Raw genomic sequence first — 14,672 nt, forward strand, 5'->3', positions numbered from 1 at the left:
AACATATCAGAGGGTTTTTCCTTTTCTGTTTTTCAATACGTCTCAACGTCTCTGCAAACGGAGAGAGACAATGAATGAGAAAGAGGAGAGTGATATTAGTGATGGGGAAGAGGACAGTCACACGGAGGAGAAAGAGAGGAGGGAAATGTTAATGAGAGAGAGAGAGAATATTTTTCTATGGTAAATTTGTGTGCTGATGTAACACACAGAAATTTGTTTACAAAAAATGTAAAGTTTTAGTGACGATTGGCGAGAACAGTTTGTTTTCCTGCGTTATGAGGACATTGCACAACCTTAACATAACTTCATCAAAACCAGTGATAATCCCATTAACCAAAACGATGACGAAAAATCATCTGCCGCTGTGTCACATGATGAGGTGAAGAGATTTTGGTCAAAAATACCCCCTCTTTCTTCCTCACTGTCCTGCAGTTTCAAAAATTCCCAACAAACCCATTCTTTAAGTGTCTAGGGGTGACTTGTATCAGCCCTTGGCCAATGATTCGTAGAGCTGAGTCTCTTTGAGATGACTTGATTTACGTTCTGTGTGAAATCTAGAAACCGCCCCTTCCCCCTCCACATCCTGTTAGGACCTCCCAGCCTCCTGTTAGTCAGGTACTGGGTCATGGACAGTGGGGGGTAGAGGGCAGGGTGAAAAATGTTCACACACACTCATTCACTCACTCAGAGACGTAAAGAGTGTTAGAGGGCAGGGGGTAACATGATTAAGGTGTGTGTGTGTGTGTGTGTGTGTTAGAGAGAGAGAGAGAGAGAGAGAGAGAGAGAGAGAGAGAGAGAGAGAGAGACACTAACAGAACCATGACAAATAGCTCAGATGGTGGAGTGTGGTGGTTTGAACCTGTGTTTGAGGTGGTGAATGATCTCTCTCTGAAAATTCTCCATGCCCTTCCACTGACCGCCAGCTCTTCACTCCCACTTTATATGGTGTGTGTGTGTGTGTGTGTGTGTGTGTGAAAGCAGATGCATTTCAGCGATGGACCCTTACTTTAATGACTAGAGGAGCAAACACTCTCAGTACAGGTTGGTAGGTGGAGTGGCTGTGTGAAACTGTCCACTTGTGGAAGTGTAGATTAGAAGATGTTGGGGTATATTTAAAGGACTTTGAGGCTTTTGGAGAGGAGTGTGCAGTAGTATTCAGAATAAGAGGCATGGGTTTTAAGTGTGTTGTACTGGGGTGGAACTAGGGGGTGGTATTAAGGGCGTTGTACTGGGGTGGACCTAGGGGGTGGGATTAAGGGCGTTGTACTGGGGTGGATCTAGGGGGTGGGATTAAGGGCGTTGTACTGGGGTGGAACTAGGGGGTGGGATTAAGGGCGTTGTAAAGGGGTGGATCTAGGGGGTGGGATTAAGGGCGTTGTACTGGGGTGGAACTAGGGGGTGGGATTAAGGGCGTTGTAAAGGGGTGGATCTAGCGGGTGGGATTAAGGGCGTTGTACTGAGGTGGAACTAGGGGGTGGGATTAAGGGCGTTGTACTGGAATGGAACTAGGGGGTGGGATTAAGGGCGTTGTACTGGGGTGGAACTAGGTGGTGGGATTAAATGCGTTGTACTGGGGTAGTATTGAGGGTATAGTATGTGGCAGTAAGTGGTGGTAAGTATATGGTGGCACTGGGGAGTGGGGTGGGGAGTATTAGGGTAGTACTAAAGGAATAGCACAGCCTATTACCACCCCTTAGCACTCCATTCTACTACATTTTAATAGCGGGTGGTATTACGGGGCAGAATTAATGGTGTGTTTGCACAGTGACTGGGGTTTTTTGGATGTTGAGAATAAGCTGAAATAAGATTTTAAAATTGAAATTTGAAACTTGTTTTGTTCTTTATTCTTTATACTGTGCCCTACTCTTTGCTTTTCATTTTCTATTTTTATTATTCTTTTTCTCTCTCTCTCTTTCTCTCTCTGAAACCTCAGACCAAACACATTCTCTTCGTTTGTACAGAGAATGCCCTGAACCGTTTTGGACAGACTGCCAAAATAGCAGCACTTAAGTCCTGGTGTGACATGGGTTCACATTGTGAATGCGTGATAACGAGTGAGAGAGAGAGAGAGAGAGAGAGAGAGAGAGAGAGAGAGAGAGAGAGAGAGAGAGAGAGAGAGAGAGAGAGAGCGAGAGAGGGGTGGGAATACTGGAGGCAGAAACAGCCAGGAATAGTTGGTATGCATAAGAGATATTTGGATAGTTCTAATTCAGATACAGTTCCTGAATTATAAATAAGGCTCTTCCTCTGGCTCCAGGAGGAAGACAGGACAGAATCCTCTCATCTCCCACATGTGATTAGAAATACACATTCCTTTAGCATTATCCTCACCTCCTTTCCTTTGCACATTTCCCAGCGCAGCTTGAGGTCGCTCTGTTAAAGGTGTAATAAGCACTTTCTATCATCAAGAAGAAGCAAAAAGTACTCAATGCTCACTACTTAATATTCATTAAAAGTTTATTTATTATTTCAACATTGTTTCCCACTTCGGGTGACTGTCTGTGAGGAGTTGGTGTGTTCTCTCTGTGTCTGAGTGGGTTTCCTCCGGGTGACTGTCTGTGAGGAGTGTGGTGTGTTCTCTCTGTCTGAGTGGGTTTCCTCCGGGTGACTGTCTGTGAGGAGTGTGGTGTGTTCTCCCTGTGTCTGCGTGGGTTTCCTCCGGGTGACTGTCTGTGAGGAGTGTCGTGTATTCTCTCTGTGTCTGTGTGGGTTTCCTCCGGGTGACTGTCTGTGAGCAGTGTAGTGTGTTCTCCATGTGTCTGCGTGGGTTTCCTCCAGGTGACTGTCTGTGAGCAGTGTGGTGTGTTCTCTCTGTGTCTGAGTGGGTTTCCTCCGGGTGACTGTCTGTGAGGAGTGTGGTGTGTTCTCTCTGTCTGAGTGGGTTTCCTCCGGGTGACTGTCTGTGAGGAGTGTGGTGTGTTCTCCCTGTGTCTGCGTGGGTTTCCTCCGGGTGACTGTCTGTGAGGAGTGTGGTGTGTTCTCTCTGTGTCTGCGTGGGTTTCCTCCGGGGGGCTGTCTGTGAGGAGTGTGGTGTGTTCCCTCTGTGTCTGCGTGGGTTTCCTCCGAGTGACTGTCTGTGAGCAGTGTGGTGTGTTCTCTCTGTGTCTGAGTGGGTTTCCTCCGGGTGATTGTCTGTGAGCAGTGTGGTGTGTTCTCTCTGTGTCTGAGTGGGTTTCCTCCGGGTGACTGTCTGTGAGGAGTGTGGTGTGTTCTCCCTGTGTCTGCGTGGGTTTCCTCCGGGTGACTGTCTGTGAGGAGTGTGGTGTGTTCTCTCTGTGTCTGCGTGGGTTTCCTCCGGGGGGCTGTCTGTGAGGAGTGTGGTGTGTTCCCTCTGTGTCTGCGTGGGTTTCCTCCGAGTGACTGTCTGTGAGCAGTGTGGTGTGTTCTCTCTGTGTCTGAGTGGGTTTCCTCCGGGTGATTGTCTGTGAGCAGTGTGGTGTGTTCTCTCTGTGTCTGAGTGGGTTTCCTCCGGGTGATTGTCTGTGAGGAGTGTGGTGTGTTCTCCCTGTGTCTGCGTGGTCTGCAGTAGTTTAAAGGCTACATTAATGACGACTGATGGTGATGTGAGCCTAGTTTTCAGAGATCTGAGGTTGAAAAGTGGAGATGGCTGAGGGTTCAGTATTTGGCAAACAGCATGTCACTGTTGCACTTTCTATCTATGTATTGGTAATAATGGTTTTAATACATTTACAACCTAATTAATAATCATTTAAAAAGCTTTTTCAGTGTAGTCTGATCTTAAAGCTATTACAATATTAATCTGTAACTATGAACCAACAATATGTATTTGGAGGTATTACATAGAACAGTATGAACTTGGAGCTTGTGAAGCATGTAGTTGAAATAAGAATAATATGAATATGTTATGAATTTATAACACTTTAGGATGCTTTTGTCTTTAATTGGGTATACTACAGTTTGACTTTGACTTGCACAGGTTTGGAGCAGCTGTGTCTCTCATTTTCTGCCTGAACAGGGTTTCTGATTCATGTCACTGCTCTTCTACATATTTAAATCTTTCCTTCTGCTCCGTGTCCCAGAGTACAAAGGTAATGATAATAATAATACACCTACAATAAGGGTCTCTCCATTTACCCATTATACTCCACCACTCACCCATTAGACTCCATTACCCAGCGTGTGTCCCCACAGTCCTGCTGACCCAGTACTGGGCCATTTGTTTAACCTCTGCCATGCCTAAAGGGCCCGAATAACCATCAGAGAGTTGACCCCCCCCCCACACCCACACCCACACCCACACCCACACCAACACACACACACACACACACACCATCAGCTCCTTAAGTGCTTTCTTTATAGCACGATTCAATGAAGGTCACATTAACATACGCCATTTCATTTACACAATGAGAGAGAGAGAGAGAGAGAGAAAGAAAGAGAACAGGACAAGGTAAGCGTTAAAGACTATGACCTAAAATGAATTTCATTTAACTCTGAGACAAAACCATATTTGCAAAACTGTCAGAGCAAGCAAAAAATGACATTGGAGACTCTGGAGCAGCTGCACATTATTCTAAGGTCCACATGTGTAGTGTCAAGTGTTGGCTTGAGGGGCACAAAACCCCCAGCGTTGGGCTGAAGAGCAGTGGAAGGGTGTTTGCTGGAGTTTGTGATCCAGATGTAATCATCCAGCTTCAGTTTCTGACATTACTGGAGTTAGAGTGGCAGAATGTCATCAAATCCTCACAACATGGTTCAACATTTGTTCCACACTCAAGTGTGAAAGCCTTCTCAGAAGTGTCAAGGCTGTCAGTGTGTCAAAGAGTAACAAACCCCTTGATAAATACTCTGACTTTGAAGGTAGTAATCAGCACAAATGAATATCAGTGTTCACACAGGGGCCACTTTAAAGCCTCATGCCTTCTAAAGGACGTCTACACATTTTGGACACTGAGTGATTAGGTGTGTCCCAATTTAGGGGCTGCGTCCTTCAAAGGGGGCATTTGTAGCCTGGTTACATCACATTGGCACATCTAGGTGGTCTCATATTGAATGGTTCTTCATATGTGGCTGATAAATTTATTCTTCCTTTCACAAGAAATTAAAGACACCACAGGACTATCACCTGGAGGAAACCCACGCAGACACAGGGAGAACACACCACACTACTCACAGACAGTCACCCGGAGGAAACCCACGCGGACACAGAGAGAACACACCACACTCCTCACAGACAGTCACCCGGAGGAAACCCACACAGACACAGGGAGAACACACCACACTCCTCACAGACAGTCACCCGGAGGAAACCCACACAGACACAGGGAGAACACACCACACTCCTCACAGACAGTCACCCGGAGGAAACCTTCCCAGACACAGAGAGAACACACCACACTCCTCACAGACAGTCACCCGGAGAAAACCTACGGAGACACAGAGAGAAAACACCACACTCCTCACAGACAGTCACCCTGAGAAAACCTACGGAGACACAGAGAGAACACACAACACTCCTCACAGACAGTCACCCGGAGGAAACCCACACAGACACAGGGAGAACACACCACACTCCTCACAGACAGTCACCCGGAGAAAACCTACGCAGACACAGAGAGAACACACCACACTCCTCACAGACAGTCACCCAGAGGACACCCACACAGACACAGGGAGAACACACCACACTCCTCACAGACAGTCACCCGGAGAAAACCTACGCAGACACAGAGAGAACACACCACACTCCTCACAGACAGTCACCCAGAGGACACCCACACAGACACAGGGAGAACACACCACACTCCTCACAGACAGTCACCCGGAGAAAACCTTCCCAGACACAGAGAGAACACACCACACTCCTCACAGACAGTCACCCGGAGAAAACCTACGGAGACACAGAGAGAACACACCACACTCCTCACAGAAAGTCACCCGGAGGAAACCTTCCCAGACACAGAGAGAACACACCACACTCCTCACAGACAGTCACCCGGAGAAAACCTACGGAGACACAGAGAGAAAACACCACACTCCTCACAGACAGTCACCCTGAGAAAACCTACGGAGACACAGAGAGAACACACAACACTCCTCACAGACAGTCACCCGGAGGAAACCCACGCAGACACAGGGAGAACACACCACACTCCTCACAGACAGTCACCCGGAGAAAACCTACGCAGACACAGAGAGAACACACCACACTTCTCACAGACAGTCACCCAGAGGACACCCACACAGACACAGGGAGAACACACCACACTCCTCACAGACAGTCACCCGGAGAAAACCTACGCAGACACAGAGAGAACACACCACACTCCTCACAGACAGTCACCCAGAGGACACCCACACAGACACAGGGAGAACACACCACACTCCTCACAGACAGTCACCCAGAGAAAACCTACGCAGACACAGAGAGAACACACCACACTCCTCACAGACAGTCACCCGGAGGAAACCCACGCAGACACAGGGAGAACACACCACACTCCTCACAGACAGTCACCCGGAGAAAACCTTCCCAGACACAGAGAGAACACACCACACTCCTCACAGACAGTCACCTGGAGAAAACCTACGGAGACACAGAGAGAACACACCACACTCCTCACAGAAAGTCACCCGGAGAAAACCTACGCTGACACAGAGAGAACACACCACACTCCTCACAGACAGTCACCCGGAGAAAACCTACGCAGACACAGAGAGAACACACCACACTCCTCACAGACAGTCACCCAGAGAAAACCTACGCAGACACAGAGAGAACACACCACACTCCTCACAGACAGTCACCCGGAGGAAACCCACGCAGACACAGGGAGAACACACCACACTCCTCACAGACAGTCACCCGGAGAAAACCTACGCAGACACAGAGAGAACACACCACACTCATCACAGACAGTCACCCGGAGGAAACCCACACAGACACGGGGAAAACACACCACACTCCTCACAGACAGTCACCCGGAGAAAACCTTCCCAGACACAGAGAGAACACACCACACTCCTCACAGACAGTCACCCTGAGAAAACCCACACAGACACAGAGAGAACACACCACACTCCTCACAGACAGTCACCCGGAGAAAACACACTCAGACACAGGGAGAACACACCACACTCCTCACAGACAGTCACCCTGAGAAAACCCACTCAGACACAGGGAGAACACACCACACTCCTCACAGACAGTCACCCTGAGAAAACCCACACAGACACAGAGAGAACACACCACACTCCTCACAGACAGTCACCTGGAGGAAATCTACGCAGAAACAAGGAGAACACACCACACTCCTCACAGACAGTCACCCGGAGGAAACCCACACAGATACAGAGAGAACACACCACACTCCTCACAGACAGTCACCAGGAGGAAACCCACACAGACACAGGGAGAACACACCACACTCCTCACAGACAGTCACCTGGAGGAAATCTACGCAGAAAGAAGGAAAACACACCACACTCCTCACAGACAGTCACCTGGAGGAAACCCACGCGGAAACACGGAGAACACACCACACCCCTCACAGACAGTCACCCGGAGGAAACCCACGCAGACACAGAGAGAACACACCACACTCCTCACATACAGTCACCCGGAGGAAACCCACACGGAAAAAGGGAGAACACACCACACTCCTCACAGACAGTCACCAGGAGGAAACCCACACAGACACAGGGAGAACACACCACACTCCTCACAGTCAGTCACCTGGAAGAAACCCACACAGACACATGGAGAACACACCACACTCCTCACAGACAGTCACCCGGAGGAAACCCACACAGACACAGGGAGAACACACCACACTCCTCACAGACAATCACCCGGAGAAAACCTACGCAGACACAGAGAGAACACACCACACTTCTCACAGACAGTCACCCGGAGAAAACCTACACAGAAACAGGGAGAACACACCACACTCCTCACAGACAGTCACCCGGAACTCAAACCCTCCAGGTTGTGTCACTGCCATGCTACCTGCACTAGAGCTCTGCTTTGCTGAGAAGCTAATCAAGTTGCAATTTAATTTTTGCAATCTGATTGGCTGTTCAATAGAGCCTTTCCTTCCTGGATGTTTGCAGTTTGATTGGGCCCTCAGTGGGGCGGAGCTCTGCAGCTCTGCAGATGGACTCTTTTCAAATCCCCAGCGAAGTTTGTCCGACTTAGCAACAGTTGCTAAGATAGAGTTCAGATTTGTCAAGTTCAGTAAGTGTGGGCTTGTTTGAAGTGGAATAAGCCAAGAAATGTCAGTGTGACGGGTTAGTTTCTATCATTTTTTTATTACTCCCATTGCCCACCACTGTGAAATGTTCGCCACAGACACTGAAAATCACGTCAGGCCCACCCACTCATCCCCTCTTAATTCTCCACATAAAACCCTCGCAGTGTCGAGCGGAGGTGAAGAGAGAGGGAACTACAGGAGAGAGCCATTAGCTCCAATAAAACACAGGCCCACGTCATTCTCCTTTATGAGCGAGTCACACCACTGCGCTGAACTCACTGTGTGCACCTGTCAGACTCTGGTCTCAGCTCTACAATCAAGCCACAGGATTAACCTGAGAGAGAGCGCCTCCCATTGACAGAACTCTGCAGGGGGGCGGTATGTGTACATTTATAAATACATAAAAGCAGCCCAGGGTCAAATCAGTTCTTCAAACATATCCAAATGCTTCCATACCTCGGAGTCATAGCTTGAGTTAGGAGTTTTGGGAGAGGGGGTGTGAGCACTCTGAGCTCTTTTAACATTTTCTACAAGTTGAGCAGGAAATAACCCATATATTAAAAGCTACAATCCCTGCTTCTGGAACAATCAGGATCATTTGTATACTACAATTAAATTACAATCAGTGATGTGCTAATAACCCTGAAGATTTATTTAGCTGAATGAAGCACGAAGAAGTGATTTCAGATGTCATCACTGATCAGCTTGATTGTAATTTGAAAATATAGAAACACTGATGCACACAACACTCTCCAAAACAGTTGGGCCAGAGTACAAATAAGAGTTAGACAGTATAATATTCAAGTTCCACTAAAAGGTATTAATGGAGCGTCTATCAAACTCTCTGCAGCAATCAGAGAAAGCTAAAAAAAAAACAGCATTACTCAGTATAAGATCACACAGAGTCTGGATATTTTCCCTTCTATTGTCTGCTATCCATAACACAGTGGTAAATTCAGGAGCTCTGGCACAATCTCAGTCCCTGTCAGCAAGGCTGGACACCACAGATTGACCTTCAAGCCCTCAGACAGCACTGCATGAGGAAGTGAATATAGTCACATGGGCTTAGGACGACTTCATCAGTTCTGTGCAGGAAACCTGCCAGTGTCTCTGAGCCTGAGCTCATCTCCAAAGGTTCCGAAGATTGTTAACATGGAAAGGGGTCGAGCTCAAGTGCCCCAGAGCATTGTCTTTACACTTGTGTGTGTGTGTCTACCTCACTCTACAATTACACTATAAAACCTCTGGGGCTGTATCTTGAATGTCTTCCTGCATTTTATGTGGTACACAATGTAGTGGTGTAGTACTATTAGTTTTATAATATCTGAAGTGCACTATGTAGGGCGTGGAGTAGGGTACTGTTTGGAACAGAGAGTAGTTTACGTGCAGTGCAAAGAAAGGAAACACAACGGACCAATCACGGTTGTGGTCTGCGTCAACAAGACGTGTATTTACATTTCTGTGGAGGTGTGCTTCAGGCTACTGCATTCAGTCTACATAGGATCTACACATTAACTTCTGTGTAATTAAAAAGTGTATTTGTTTTAGTTGTTGTTGGTTCTAGTTAACTACTGTTAGTTTCCAGTTTTAGTCAGTGAAAACCACTTAAATGTTTTACTATATTTGAGAGAATATTATTCATAATATTCATAATATTACAGTTTCTAAGCTACTAATATTCATAAACAGTAGCTTAGAAACTGTAATATTTAAAAAGGTTAGCATCCAAAATAATAGGAGAATAATGGTGACCTTTTCTCTTCAAATACATTTTATACTTATTTTACATTTTATTTTACAAAATTTAACATTTTAAGTTCAAAGTGTGCTTGCAACCTGAGACTGAGTCGACTCCCTAGAGTTCCAACTCTGAATCATTGGTTGATACCTGATACGAGCGATTACCCGAAGAATAAATTTTTCAGAAGTTGACTCTTCTTTACTTTTCCGCCCGGCCGCTCTCGTTGCCCTGACAACAGCAAACAGACGACATTTTTATTTCTTTGTGATTTTCTATTTTAAAATAAAAAAGTGATTTATCATTTTCTTTCACATTTTCATTTAGTTGTTATTTATTAATGGAAAGTGCTAAATATTTCATCACAGTTCTCATCTTCATTTCATTATTTATTTTAGTTCTAGTTTTCGTTGTGAAAAAAGTTGTAAACAAACTTTTTTCATCATCATTTTTCTGTAAACGAATTTAACACTGGGACCTTATCAGTGAAATATGTAAAAGCCAACATCTGTCACATAAGGGGTTGTATCAGTGCTGATGTGACACATCTGGGCAGTTTGTAGTGGTCTCAGTGGAACCCTGTCTGTGATGGGGGAGACTCACTCGTGGGTGGAACTGGAGATGGCTAGTAATTGAGGATAACCTTGAAGATAAAGAAAACCCAAAACCTGTGGTGTAGTAATTTGATCTGCGCAGCTCTGTCGCAGTGCTGCTGCTTACCATCTGCATCCTATTAATCTATTATTCTATTAATCTATGAATCTATTAATCGCATTACAGCCCCCATCCTTCTGTGCATTCTTAAATATGCATTAGAGAAGAATGGAGTCATTGAGCATGTTTGGCGTATAAAAGATATGAGGCCATCGTTAAAAACCGATGTAAGCTCTTTTAAAGGCGAGGTGATTTCATGCCCGGCTGGGTTTGTACCGCCACTCTCTCACACACTCCGGCAGCCAGGCGTCCTTCACACACACACACACACAGAGGGAGAAGCCTGGCCGCTGAGCTAATGGTGCTTAAAGAAAGCAGGGGTAGGCAAGAGGAGGCTGAAATAAATAAATAACACCTAGCTGCCTCAGACACAGTGGAGGTCTGTTTCTCAGAGCTGTTGTCCTACTGCAGAAGCACGGTGCCCAAGTCTTTTATTAATGCAAGGGGAAAGTGCATGTTAAAATGCTTTAAAAACCATGAACACTTCTTCTGAAAACTTGCCCTGGAGCCTGTGCATGTTCCTCTAAACCTGTAGTGCTTTTATAATGTGACAAACGCTATAAGACACATCCAAAGTTTGTAGGTTGCCCTTATGATGCCTTATATTGAGGGGATACAACAAATTAATTGTAATATTTCTTTTTTCACTAGATTCTTAATTGAATTCTCAGTTCCACCTTAAATGAAACATGCAAAATAGCACTAGCTTTTGAAACACAAAGCTTAATTTCTTTGTTTAAAACAAACAAACAATGGAGTTTATGTAATTTAACTGGACAATATTAATTTTCTTCATTTGAGAGATACAAACCACATGGTTTACACTTTTAATCCACACAGAGGGGTCTGTACTTTTATAGCTTTTTGGGAATGACTTGCTGTTATCTGTCCAGAAGAAAATTAGTCAACGCTGCCTCCGTCTTGTAGTCCTCCACACATCACCAGTATCACCAGAACAGACACGTATCACCAGAACAGACACTTCTCAAACAAGAATAGAGTTTAAAAACTATTAAAAAAAAAAACATTGACAGTAGCTTTGCCATGAGGACGCATACAGCTCAGCATTGGTAGTGGAGGATTACTCCCAATGACACCATTATGTAGAACACCAGTGAAATTAAACCTAGTGTCTAGCCTGGGTTTGGACGCCCCTGCAGCTGTTGAGAGCTGAGAGGTGGTCAGTAATGAAACTGCAGTTTATGATCATTAAATTAGACACACACACTGTTCCCCCATATGTTGTACCGAGGGCCCCTGTTCTACCCTGCCCGAGTCCGCCAAACACTGGGCAAAAGGAAGTGTGGGTAGAAAGGTAGCTACAACTACCAAGCACATGTTGCTATGGTAACATACTCCACTGGAAATGGATGATGACTTCAGAAAAGCTTTGGGAGTCATTCTTTTTGTCTTTTGAGCAGAGGGAAATATGGAAAGATCTGTTCTGCAAGGGGCTGTGACTCTTGCAGGCCCCCTACTGCTACACCCCTGGTGTGTGTGTGTGTGTGTGTGTGTGTGTATATGTGTGTGTTGATGTCCTCTATCAAACAGAAAGGTAAAGGAAATGGTTATGAAAGCAGAAAGTTGAACAGCATTGGTTTAGACATGTTTGGCTCACACCCATCTGTGTGTGTTTACACACTTGTTTCCCCCAACACAGAGAGTACACTGTCAGAACAGTGTCAGCAACACAGGGAGAATATGTCATGTCCTAAATGCCTGGGTTTAAAAGTGGTGGCCCTGTGAGAAAGACACCTGGACCTGCTCTGATAGTGTCTCCAGGCTGATGCCGTTCCAGAGCCCACTGGAAAAAAGGCTGGAAAGTGCTGTCCGTGCTCTTATTTAAATGGAAACACAGGATCATAGAGCGGGCTGTTAGTGATGACTGGTCAGCACTTTTTACTTTTTTGCTTTTCGTGCAGCATTCACAGCTTGATGACCCCGTGGCTTTGTGTTTTAAACAGCACTTTGCATACATTACAGAGCGGCTGGGCATGCTCAGACATCTATATTTATATTTACGTGTACGTTTATGGCATTTAGCAGGTGCTCTTGTTCAGAGCCAGTGCTATGAATGTTTTATTGTCTACAGAGAATTAATGCTGACCATTTAAAGGGGATGTCTATGATTCTGGGGAAATGAGATTCTCTAGTTTGTTAACGTTCAGAAGCTCAGCATCTTTTAATGTGGAACAGTGTGTTTGAGGGGAAAAATGACTGTTGTTTGTATGTGGCTGAAGTGTAACTGTCTGTAAGTGTTTGCATTACCACAGAAACTTGAGCTGTTTAGTTTTGTAGCACTTTCAATCTGTGTTTACTTTTATGCATCTAGCGTTCTCAAACTATTGCCATTTTCCACTGCATGGTGCCTACTGAAATCTACTCAACATTTTAATACATTTTCATCAGGTAAATTTGGTCCCGTTACCTAGAACCAGGTTCTTGTTTAGTCCCTGTTCTCTCATGGTTCAGATTGAGCCAACTAAACCATGGCGTGTAAACCTTGTCCAGAGAAAGTCGTCACTCTATGCCACGTGAAGCAGACGTCCAGCACCAACTCTGTAAAATCTCCAGCTGCAGCAGAGGTCACGTTTGGTTTTTATCCGACTCACGACGGCAGCTCGTAAAATTACACCATGGAAGAGGTTCATACCTGTTAGAGACAAGGTTTAGAGATGTCACTAGACACATCACGGTGGAGAAGCTGTGGTAGTGAAAGACTAACCAGGGACCAGGTACATAACAATGAGTAGAGTCAAGTATGGCAGTGTAGGTACCATGCAGTGGAAAAAGGCCATAAGTTACTGCTGCTCACGCTCACGTCCCTCTCGATTCTCTAGTGAACCACACACTGTCCTCATGCTCACGTCCCTCTCGCTCTCTCTAGTGAACTGACCATGCTGTCCTCACTCTCATGTCCCTCTCGCTCTCTCTAGTGAACCACACACTGTCCTCACCCTCACGTCCTTCTCGCTCTCTCTAGTGAACCACACACTGTCCTCACCCTCACGTCCTTCTCGCTCTCTCTAGTGAACCACACACTGTCCTCACCCTCACGTCCCTCTCGCTCTCTCTAGTGAACCACACACTGTCCTCATGCTCACGTCCCTCTCGATCTCTCTAGTGAACTGACCATGCTGTCCTCACCCTCACATCCCTCTCGCTCTCTCTAGTGAATCACACACTGTCCTCACCCTCACGTCCCTCTCGCTCTCTCTAGTGAACTGACCATGCTGTCCTCACTCTCATATATGAAATATTATGTCTGTATTATGGCTCATCACTGATCTGTTAGTAACAGAGACATGGTCAGCTATTACTTCGCTACTGTTCGGATTCTCCTCACAGCAGTCAGTACTAGACGCTTGGTTTAATTAAAAATAAACTCCGTCCGGCCATTTAATAAACACCATCTGTTTTCTTAGTGTATTGGAGGGAGGTGGGCTAATTGGAGATGATTTTTTTTAAATTAAAGTGTTGTATAATATTTTTATAAATCTGCCACGCACCCACTCCCACTTTCTTCAGTCTAAAAACAGGTGTCAAAACATATGTCATCAAGTGACTATACATTTCCAGTGTTTGTTAGCAATACGAGCTTCGTAGCTTTAAGTCTAAACTAGCTGTGTTTTTACTGCAGTCGACACAGGGTTCACTGCCATGTAGTTCCAGGGTCCTGGATTCAGTGACACTGTGCAGTGTGTTCTCCCTGTGTCTGCATGGGTTTCCTCCAGCTGCTCTGGATACCTTCCACAGTCCAAAAATTTGGGACACATAAGGTACTCTCCTGTATGGTGTCAAAGTAGGTTCTAAAGGTCTGAGAACCAAAAAAAGACAGAATCCATAACCAATAAATGATGTTTCATAATTGAGAAAACTGTCATTAATATTGAGAGTTATAAACACAGGTTTGTAAACAGAGTGTTTCTGTAGATAATCATCTATTTTCAGTTTAATATTCTTGAAGAATCCGTTTTACTTCCATTCCGCCTTTTCTCAGCTGTGCT

The 14,672-nt window shown here is 45.6% G+C and overlaps 1 long non-coding RNA gene across 1 annotated transcript in view; it reads left to right on the forward strand.

The window, feature by feature from the left end:
• LOC136685448 (uncharacterized) overlaps window positions 1-14,434 on the forward strand; it is a 70,184-nt gene extending 55,750 nt beyond the window's left edge. Inside the window, exon 3 of the long non-coding RNA XR_010800176.1 lies at window positions 14,306-14,434. This is a non-coding gene — a long non-coding RNA (uncharacterized lncRNA). The remainder of the gene's footprint in view (window positions 1-14,305) is intronic.
• The last annotated feature ends 238 nt before the right edge of the window (window positions 14,435-14,672 follow it).

This window comes from Hoplias malabaricus, unplaced genomic scaffold, assembly GCF_029633855.1.
Source record: "Hoplias malabaricus isolate fHopMal1 unplaced genomic scaffold, fHopMal1.hap1 scaffold_91, whole genome shotgun sequence".
Classification (NCBI taxonomy): domain Eukaryota; kingdom Metazoa; phylum Chordata; class Actinopteri; order Characiformes; family Erythrinidae; genus Hoplias; species Hoplias malabaricus.